Below are 10,933 nucleotides of genomic sequence, written 5' to 3'. Positions count from 1 at the left end.
AGACTAAACGAATCATAACTAATAATATGAAGATCATGAGAACAGGAGCCACTGTCCCCTCAGTTGGCAAGCTGTTTCACAGGATACATAACTTACTTAGTGGTCAAAACTATGGCAAGAAACTTGTGTCTGGAATCTCAAAATAAATGTGCTAAATGGTGGAATTAATTATCAGGGTTGGTTGTATTTCACCGAATGTGTGAGAACTCTCACTGTCATGAATGATAAGTATATATCTATGACAACAAAGCTCCAATTAGTTAAAACAATGGTTTTCCCAGAGGCAGTGTTGGCTGTTATAACTGGAGAAACAGAGGGAGAAAGAAGATAGATAACTTCAGATTATGGATTTGGAGGCAGTTTCTAAAAGCACAATGAATTGGCAAGAACACCCAATCAGTTTATTCAAAAAATAAAATAAAAAAAAATAAAGAGTTATTATTCCCTTGAGATAATAGGTACCAGGAACAATATAGGAAATTTGGGGCATGTGATCTAAGAGGTTGATTGACTAGGAAAATGCAAGTGCTTAACAAGGATGAGGGAACAATTATTTATTTAAATTTAGAAAAAGAGGAAGGCATATATATAACATATAACAATATATAACATAGATAGATGGGGTCCTTGATCGAATATCCAAGAATAGTTGCAGATTTTTATCAGGGACAGGTCAAGCCAGGGACAGGCACCAGGAGTCAAGACAGATATGATGGCATAGGATTTTTATTGATGAAGTCTAGGTTAATTAATTCCTTTGTGGACCAGGAATGAGAAGAATGACATTAATTCCTTGCAAAGTTAGACTTTATTTTAGAGTTATTTCCTTTTTCTTTTCTGTTTTGTTTTTAATTCTGTCCGATTTGGTTCAGGAATTTCTTTTTAATTTCATCTGCTCTTTTCTTTATACCCCAGGCAGCTTGGAACAGATAGTAAGTAAATAAAGACAGAACAATTAAGTACTACCAGATGGTGAAAAATGCATGTTAAGTGCTTGGTTTAAATAGCTAAATGTACTCAAATGGCTGGATCTGCAGCAGAGAAGCATCAAAGGGTTTGGAAAAAGAAAACACTTCTGAAATCCAGGCCAATGTCATTGGTATACTATTTAATATCTTGATTCATAATTCTGGGGGAGGAAAAGCGGGGAGAAAAGCTGCAAAGAACAATGTTTTAAGACCTCAGCCTGTATTTTTAATTTTCATTTGACCCACTCAACTCAAAAGGAAAGTAAATGAGAAACGTAACACCACTGCTGAGTTGATGCAGAAGAATAAATCAAGAACAGTAACTGGTTTATTAATTTAGGAGAACTGAATCATTCAGTGGAAAAAAAATCTACCGATTTTCTGGTTTTGTGAGAATACTAGGGCATAAAATAGAGGGACAATAATGCATCATTTATTTTCCTTGGACATAAAATCTCTTTGTTTTGGTTATTTAATATGCAAAAGAATGTTTGCTTCCTTTACTTATGTCTATATATCTGATAGCTCATAAGTACCTCATTGTATTTATGAAGGACACCGAAGATAGATTTACACATACAGCAAAATGAGGTATTAGAAATACTAAAGAAAAATTCCTTATTTATTCATTTTCAGATTTATATGCTACCCACTTCTTGTGGCTCCAGGGAATTTACCACTACACCTACTACTACTAAAAAACATGTAATTATGAAATGCATAAATAACTTAAATAACTGCAAGACCTGACTACAGGAAAAAAAATGTTTTACTTCTCTTCTAATAAAAAAAGTGAGGGCGATTTCAGGTTTAATGGCAAATTATTCCATAGTTAGGGGCCTGCTGAAGAAAAAAGGCAGCAGATTAAATTGCCAGATATCTCTTAGTAAGCCTACAAATGATGTCCCACTAATGACTTAGGAGAAACTAGACAGAAGCCAGCAGTCCTGTACATTTTTTGGGGGGGCAGGGTATGTGTGTCCAACTCTGATAAGACTTAGAAACAATGGTGAGTATCTTAAATTCAGAAATCAACCAACAAACTGTTTAAATCTGGTAGCTCCTAGAAGTACCATTCAGATGATAGATAAGGTTGGAGCCTATCATGTTAGCCTATAATGTTGCATGTAAAATGTGATGGATTGAAGAACAGCCTTTTCCAGTCTATCCAGAGACAGTGCAGCTGATCAGAACCAGATGGACAAGAATGGTATAGAATCATCTCTAAATAGTACCCTCTTTGCTCATTCAAGATTCAATTATGAACGCACACCAGCAGCTTCGCCATCACAGATAGTTAGTACTCCTCCCTTCTCTGCCAGTGAAGAGGACTTTTAAGAGGTTACAAGTGCAGTGAGGAAAGTCCTCTTAGCACATTTTACTCAGTATAATTATCTTTTGCTTGGCAGATCGTTGATATTCCTCCCATCTTTAAAAAAACTTATTTTCTGTTATGAAATTCTTTATTTTTAATTGCTTGCTAATTTATGGTGGAAAGGAGAAAGGGAAGGTAAAAAACCTATGCTAAAAATAGGGCTCCCCCTCCCCCGAAACACCACTTGAACAAAAGCTTTCTAGTTACCATATAAAATATCTTCCATTCCTCAGGCTCATTCCCTACAATTATGTACAACTTTTTTTTCTTTTTTTCAGACTTCCCTTTTATCTCAGTTTAAGATGCTGTTTGTGACCCACTATGCAAAGCAATTTTTTTTTTCACGATCACTTTTTCAAAAATCAGGTAATGCTAGTAAATTGCAGGAGCCTTTATTTCCTCGCATTTTGTTTCATTTCGTTTTATTCCTCCTCTTAGAAAATCATTATAGAATTTAAAACACCTATGGATGAATCTCACAGAGCACGAACAGTGATCCCTTAAGTACCCTTAGTCCATTTTTGATGTTTTACTGCTTAAAAAGAATGGAGCCTCACTGTGGTACTTATGGTGGAAACAGTACATAGAGTCTTCTGTTAAAGGACCCAGGAAGTCTTCTGGACCTAGGTTTTTGCCCTAGAAGATTGGGATTTTATCTACCTATTAGTGCAATATTTCTTAAAGTGTGACCTGAGAACTGCTGGGGTCTCCCAACATCCTGTCTGCAAAATCAAAATTATTTGTCAGATCTTGAGGATATTTGTAAAAGTTTAAAACAATGCCCCTTGCCACATTATTATTTTTATTTGTTAAAAATAGTTTCCCCCCCATAAAAATATATTACTTTGTTTAATATCTAAGGCTGAGAGAGAGAATGACTGGCCCAGAGTCATCCAGCTGGTTTTCATGCCTAAGGTGGACTAGAATTCACAGTCTCCTGGTTTCTAGCTTGGTGCCTTAACCTGTTTGTTTTAAAACTGACTTACATATGTTGGGACATACAGATGTGGCTGGAGCAGTTTATAAGTCCAAATAAATTACATAAATTCATGTAGATAAATATTAAAATATGAAAGATGCTTGTTTATAAAGTGACTCTTACTTGTTTAATAGGTGTTCGAAGACTGCATTTGTATCTACCTATTGAAAGAATAATAACATGAAGAAGTAAAGGATGTATGAGATTAAATACCTGCAGACTGCTTAACAAATGATTTGGATTGAACAGGGACTGTGAGATATCATCTTCATTGCTTAATGTATTTATGAATAAATATATAAGAAATGTTTGTAGTCATAGATTATATAATGCAATAAGATGTATGGATCTGAAAATTAATGTATCAAAGAACACGATAGTTGGGTTTGAATGGAAGATTGGACCAAATGATTGCAAGTTATATATAAATGGGAAAAAAAGTATACATGAATTGGTGTACCTCAGTTGAATATTTATTAAAGGTGGGGGAATGGAGAAATTTTAAGATATGCAAATTCTGATAATAAGTAATATGCGGTCTATAAGAAGAATGAATAATTGCTGAAAGAAAGGAATATGACTACTTCAGTATATGAACTGAGAAATAGTCACATTGTTTAGGCTAGATCAGTGGTTCTCAACCTGTGGGTCGGGACCCCATTTGGGGTCGAATGACCATTTCATGGGGGTCGCCAAACAACGCAGTCCGCCATTTTTTTCCCCCTTTCCTTAGCTGTGCTACTCCCTTTTATTCTATTGGCTTTTGAAAGCCAATAGAATAGACTCTCTTGAATAGAGTCTAATTCTATTGGCTTTCAAAAGCCAATAGAAATTGTCCAGGCTTTCTGTGCCCTGCTGAGCCAGCCAAAAGTCCCATTCTGCAAATGGTGCTACAGTTGAGTAGTCCTCAACTTACGACCGGTTGAGTAGTCCTCGACTTACGACCGGTTGGGGGTCGCAACATTAAAAAGGTTGAGAACCACTGAGCTAGATGGATCTAGTTAATAAATAGATACAAATATGCAACATTCATTAATATTAAATAAAATATTATAATTATAATAAATAATATGGAAGAATCATCCACCATCTAGTACCCCCAAAAGGAGAGATTATTTAAGAAGCTTAATCTCTTGTCTTGCAAAACTGCTTGGAATTATATTGATTAAAATTGTAATGCTTTTCTTCTGATCTAAAGCATTACAATATGCAAAATGTACAAATACAATTTAAAAGAACAATCTATACACCACCCAGTGACATACTGAACAATGAGCCAGGCTAGATATTTTTTATTTCATTTAAACCTTACTTTTCTATTCCTGTGAGCAATGAAGGCATCTAACCTAGTAATTATTAATATTACAAACATACAATATTTAAAGATTAATGATAAAATAAATACTAACATATACAAATGGTTCAGAGTTGAAGATCAGGTGATGATGAACTGCATGATTTTTGGTGAAAACATCTGACTGGTCTACACCTGCTCATTGCCAAGCAGTTTAACACCATACTGCAAGGAGGTGAAATTCAAGATTGATTAACATCTGGCAAAACTCATCTGATAATGAAAGATCCAATAAAAAGAGCAGCATCAGGCAATCAAAGGCCAATTACCTGCTTACCACCAACTTTGTGATTGCCAACTATTGTGGTAGCTGATAGAGTCCAACAGCATTTAGTTGAAAACAAGCTCTTTCCACCACAGCAGAAAGTAAACTAAAAGCCCTGCGTAGGAAGACCAGAAAAATAGTGATAATGCATCAGACCCTTCATCCATGCAGTGATGTTAACAGATTCTATTTAGCAAGGACCATGGTGGGCATGAAATGTTGCAAATACACTAGAGACAGTTGAAGAAGAAAAAAGGGCATTAGAAGAATATCTGAAGGACTGAAGATGCATTGAAGCTAGTATATCATAAAAGCACACCAGAGAGACCTAACTGGCCTACAAGAAAAACCAACTGAAGAACACAAAAGAGGCATGATAAAGTAAAGTATTACATTAAAAAAGATTAGCAGGCAAAGCACATAACAAGACTGGCAATGGTTAAGAGCAGGAAAATTGAAGAAAGAGAAAGAGGCTCTAATTCTGGCCTCTTAAGATCATGCCTTAAGAACAAATGCATACAAAGCTAGAATTGAGAAGATAGCCATAGATGACAACTGCTGCCTCTGCAAAGAAGCTGAAGAAATAGTGGATTATCTAGTTAGCTGCTACAAGAAGATAGCTAATTGACTAAATACAAACAATGGGATGACCAAATAGCAGCAAAGCTTTATTGCAATATCTGCATGAAATACCATTTACCTCCTCTATGCAATTTAGCAATCAGCACCATGGATCACACACTGAAGGAAACCAACCATCAGTGAAGCTAGTGAAGCAGAGTTATTACATGGGCTTATCAAAGCCTGCCCATTACCACTCACACCACCACATTTTGGACCAGTTGAAACTTCCAGGTAGTCTTCAAACATAGTCCTATGTAAAGAGCATTGCAGTAATTAAGCTGTAAGGTGATTAGGGCATGAGTGACTAACTCCCCCAATTAAGAAAGGGTAAAGCTGGTACACCAGATGGAGTTGTGCACAGGCCATAGCTGATACCTACTGTTCAAGCAGCAGCTGCAAGTCCAGGAAGATGCCAGATTGCCTACCAACCTTGAAGGAAGAAGTACTACCCCATTCAAGAAAGTACTACGCCATTCAAGATCAATGATGGAATATTCCCTGATCTGGGTGCCCCAAACACAGCCACTTAGTCTTGGTAGGATTCAGACAGTTCTTCCCCATCTAAACCCACCCAGCCACCAGGTACAACAGATATTCTTTATAAATGTCATCATTGATGTCATCATCATCAGCCAATTCAGTCGTGTCTGATCCTTGGCCATTCTATAGATTAATATTCTCCATGCCCCTATATCTTCTACCATCTCCTTCAAATCCACCATGGTCATCCAGGTGTCATCCTTTATAGTGTACAGTCAACAGGTACTTGGGTGGACCCTTCTCATTTTCCCACTGATCATTCCCACCATGAATGACTTTTTGAGCTTGCATGACACAGCCAAAGTATGATAGCCTTTGTTTGGCAATCTTGGCTTCAACTGATATTTTTGGTGAGGTTCGGTCTGTGACTTCTTTGTGATTTCCGCAGTCCATGGGATGTATAATAAGAGTCACTGGTTGACACTCTCCCACATATATGTTTTACGGTTTGTTGTTTTATTTGATTTTTAGCTTGTTTTTAATATTTTTGTTGCCCTTGTTTTTGGTTATTTACTGATATGTACTTTGTTATTTTTTTTTGTTCTTAACTTTGTGAATCATCCCATAATACATGTGAGATGAACAGACAGGCAGGCAGAAGCAGAATCACTGAAATTGTAAAACAATTCCAAGACCCAATTGCATCAGGTACTCCTGAAAATTACAACCATCCATAACTTCACAATCATCATCAACAAAGAGAGTAGGGAGGCTGTAAGCCTGTTAAAAAAAGTAATTGCATAGGTTTCTTGAATGGGATAGGATTTGATCAGTAAGTCTTGCATGTTTGAGGTAAGACAAATCAACTCCCTTTAACATGGAACAAGTCTTTAAATCAGTAAGTTCTTAAATCAACCTCTTCCTTCCCATGAATATCTGTAGGAGGACATGACTGTAAAAGGCTGGAAAAAGCAGCTTTTCTCCACCCACTTCTGTTTTGGTTTTCTTTTTTTTTCTTTTTTTAAAGAAGCAGACTGGGAGGACCTGCTTTAGAACATGCAAGCATTTGTCTGCCAGGCAACTCACAATCATGCTTCAATGAACAAGAATCTATTTTTTATTTTTATTTTTTTCTTTTCTCACTTTTTTCTCACTCAGCCAACTAAGAAAAAAAGCTTCAACGCAAGCAAGAACAGGTGGGAGAGGCTGCTGGGGCTGGTTTCTCTCTGTGTTTGAAAGAAATTATTAAGAGAAGCAAGATCCATGTGTGAGGAGGAAGACAGCAAAAAGAAGTTGGATCATAAGGAGATCATGAAAACAAACAGGCAACAATGAGCATCCAAAAGGAAAGGACAAACTATCTTGGGATAAAGAAAGCAATGAGTAAAGAAGCCACTATCTGATAGAGAGTTAAAGCTTGCTATCAAGTGTCTCATCCAGCAGACACCCAGCAAACAATCTCTAAGAACAGCAGAACAGTGGCAGAAAACTGGTAGGATAAAAGACCAGGAAGTCCGGTCAAGTTCATTTAACTTGAAATGATAATTGAAACAGGGCCAGAGAGAATGCAGCCATGCTTAAAGACCAGTCACCAGTTTTGGCAAAGACTGTGTAATAGCTTGGCTTATCAGCAATTTTTTGTATGGATTAAACAGGAACCTGGAAAAGGAAAGAAGCATTTAAGACTCAGGACTCAAAGCTAAAGAAATGTACAAGAGTGCTTTAGTCAAAAGGTTAATAGGAATAAGCCTGAGGGTTGGGAAATAGGATAAGCTAAACATAGGAGCAGAAAATGGGATTAAGACTTTTGTAACTGTTGAATAACAAATACTGTAAACCCTGCAAGGGTCAAACATGGTCCTATTTATTATCTTGCTTTTGTCTGGAATATAAAAATATATATTGTGACATGGGTAGACATTGAGCATATAAGTGATGGCTTTTCTTTAGGGTACTATTTTAACTGGTCCTCCACCCCTGCAGATTTTTATCTCAGCTATCAGTCTTAAACTGACAAGGTGGTGATTTGTTCATGACAACAGAGTCATTCTTCTATCTCCAGATCATCAGCTCTTCATAAAGCGAAAAACACATCAATCTGTTCCTTGTTGCACTGTGACTTCAGTCAGCACCAAGTGGGACAGTTCATGATTACCACATGAACAGCTGCTCCTCAATGGACAATCTCAGTGCACACACTGAAATCTCCCAGGTTAGAGAACTGAGAGAAATCTAGTGCCATCCTAGATCTCCCTGGCTAGGTTGGGAGAAAGATTGCTAGAGAGTTGGGGGTATCTGCAGGAGCAGGGAATCAAAACTATGAATGGCTGGAAGAATATCTAGTCAGTCAGATAATGTTCTTTTACAGTAGATCAGGTGTGTACAACATACAGCCCACAGGCTGAACACTGCCCTTCAAGCAATCTCATGTAGCTTGTCCATTTCTTTTGAAAATAACCAACACAAGGGGTCCAAGCATCACGATAGTGCAAAGGATCCACTGCTGTTTGCCTATTCATTTGTAAAGATACACTGCCTAAAGTCTCCAAAGCCTTCAGGTCTTACCAGCACTATCAGCTCCATCAGTGTTACCCACACTGCTAGATGCCAAAGTGCTGATCGATAAGCCTTTTGTTTGATGAATGTTATGCATCCAGGCAATAAGATTTTATAAACTGTAGTTTGCAGTTCTGTTTGTTGAACAAATCTATTCCATAATAGTTTATTTAATAAACCATTGTTAAACAGATCATGATTTAGTAAAAGAAGAGCAGAACTCTTGGCTGGCTGCTAGTTCAACCTTTCCTGCAAAACCCAATTTCTGCTTCAAGAGGGAGAGAGAAGGCTGTTCAGAGCTGTTCAGAAGGCTGTTTTCTTTTAGAGATGATGGTCTTGGCCACAGCCTAAGGCAGAAACAACAAACAACCATGATGTGGATCCCTTTTTTTTTAATTTGAACAGCACATTAAATTTTTATAGAAAGTGAGAGTCAGTCTGGCTTTTAATTCTTTTCATATGTTGGATATCTGATAAATATACAGTTGAACTCTATTGAGATGAGAGACAGCAAGATAATTTTTCAAATTTTTGCTGTGCCAATATTTCAGTTGATTAAGTCACAATATTTCAATAGCTGTCTCAAAGGGAAAAATACCAGAATAGTATTTTCAAAACTAATCTTGTTTTCTTTAAACATAGACTATAAGGTAGGACCAGAAAAACCCAATTGTACATATATCCACAGGAGTTAATAACTTAGCTATGTGAGTGTATCTTTATATTATTTTTAATTGATTTTTCAGAAAGATAGACATTTACTTTTTACATCTTATATGTTTGTTATAAGGTATTTTATCTATCTTAATGTGTGGTTATTTATGTGTTAAGTTTTTTTGCATTATATTTTTTGTGCTATCGTACATCCATGGGCTTCACAAAGATAAACTATTCCTTAGAAATTGAATCCTAACTCTGACTATTTCTTTTCTACATCGTAAACAAAAAGATACCATGAATGAAAATAAGAGGGAAAAAACTGACTCAGAACATAGAGCTTTTAATGCAGGATAGAGAAATATTTTTGTCCTTCACTGAAAGATGAAATCATGCATCTTGTGTGTCGGGAAATCTTAAGGGTCTCAAAGAATATAATCTCTGATGACATTTTGAGACAAAACATCATGCCCTTGCTAAATTAGACTATAATGAGAAAAAAAAATAAAGTTGCTAGTTTACTGAAAAATCTCACTAGAGATCAATAGGTTTTTGAAGAATATAAACTGTGAAAATGAAACAGCTTCTAAAGTGAGCTTTAAAAATTGCAAGGAAAATTACTATTGGCAAATATATTTTAGAGAAGGCAGTTTTTAAAGAAGTTTATGCAGATCACTGTGTCTATTATATGCCCAGAAAAGAAAATATTAGATAATATTCGTATTTCCTAAATGATCATTGAAGGAGTTGCTGACATTTCTTCCAATCTTAGTAATCAATAGCTGAGAAATCCAAATAATATCTATTTTATTCATTGATTATTGACTAATGTATAACTGATAAATATGCTTTCATATTTTAAGGACATAGTACAATTAATCACCTTTGTAAGAGGAAGTACTACAAATTTTGAAATCACCAAGGAGCTTGCTGGATTGTATTCTATAACAGGCCCCACAATTGGAAGGTAATTTGGGATGAATTACATAACTGTCTTAGAGAAAAACAAACAAACATTGAAGCTTGATCTCAAAAATTTGATGGTGATTGGCACTGATGGGGCATCAGCTGTGAAATGCAAAAGGTTTGGAGGCGTTACATCATATGGGAAATAGCCAAACAACATTGTATTATTCATTTGTTAATTTTGTATAGTAAAATTATAAAATGTGATCATGTGATGCTAGTGGTTGCCTCCATTGTTAATTATATCTGCAATAGTGGACTAACACACAGAACATTCCAAGCATGTCTTCAAGAAACATATGTTGAATGTAATGAGTTAATTTATCACACAGAAGTAAAGTTGTTGAATCAAGGACATGTGCTTCACCATGTGTTACTATAAAAGGGGAAAGAGCAAGTCAACCTATTTTTCAGAACAAAACAGAAGGCAGAACAAGAAGCAATGGATGGAAACAAATCAAGGAGAGAACCAACCTAGAACTAAGGAGACATTTCCTGATAGAGAGAATAATTAATCAGTGGAATGACTTGCCTCCAGAGGTTGTAGATGCTCCAACACTGGAGATTTTAAAGAAAAGATTGTACAAACATTTGTCTTGAAATGGTATAGGGTTTCTTGCTTAAAAAGGAAGGTTGGACAAGAAGACCCTTCCAAATCTGTTATTCTGTTAAAAGACAAAGTAACTAAATTCTTGCAAAAGAATCAAGA

General features: G+C 36.0%; 1 long non-coding RNA gene across 1 annotated transcript in view; it reads left to right on the top strand.

Moving 5' to 3' along the window:
• Positions 1 to 3,324: 3,324 nt before the first annotated feature.
• The window catches only part of LOC120305796, a 38,102-nt gene continuing 30,493 nt past the window's right edge, over positions 3,325 to 10,933 (top strand). The window contains exons 1-2 of the long non-coding RNA XR_005556095.1: positions 3,325 to 3,602; positions 10,122 to 10,225. This is a non-coding gene — a long non-coding RNA (uncharacterized LOC120305796). The remainder of the gene's footprint in view (positions 3,603 to 10,121; positions 10,226 to 10,933) is intronic.

This window comes from Crotalus tigris, unplaced genomic scaffold (genome assembly GCF_016545835.1).
Source record: "Crotalus tigris isolate CLP2741 ecotype Arizona unplaced genomic scaffold, ASM1654583v1 scf7180000017690.20705106771:4171800, whole genome shotgun sequence".
Classification (NCBI taxonomy): Eukaryota; Metazoa; Chordata; class Lepidosauria; order Squamata; family Viperidae; genus Crotalus; species Crotalus tigris.
The sequence above is the reverse complement of the archived record's forward strand: the minus strand, read 5'-3'. Positions and strand labels throughout refer to the sequence as shown.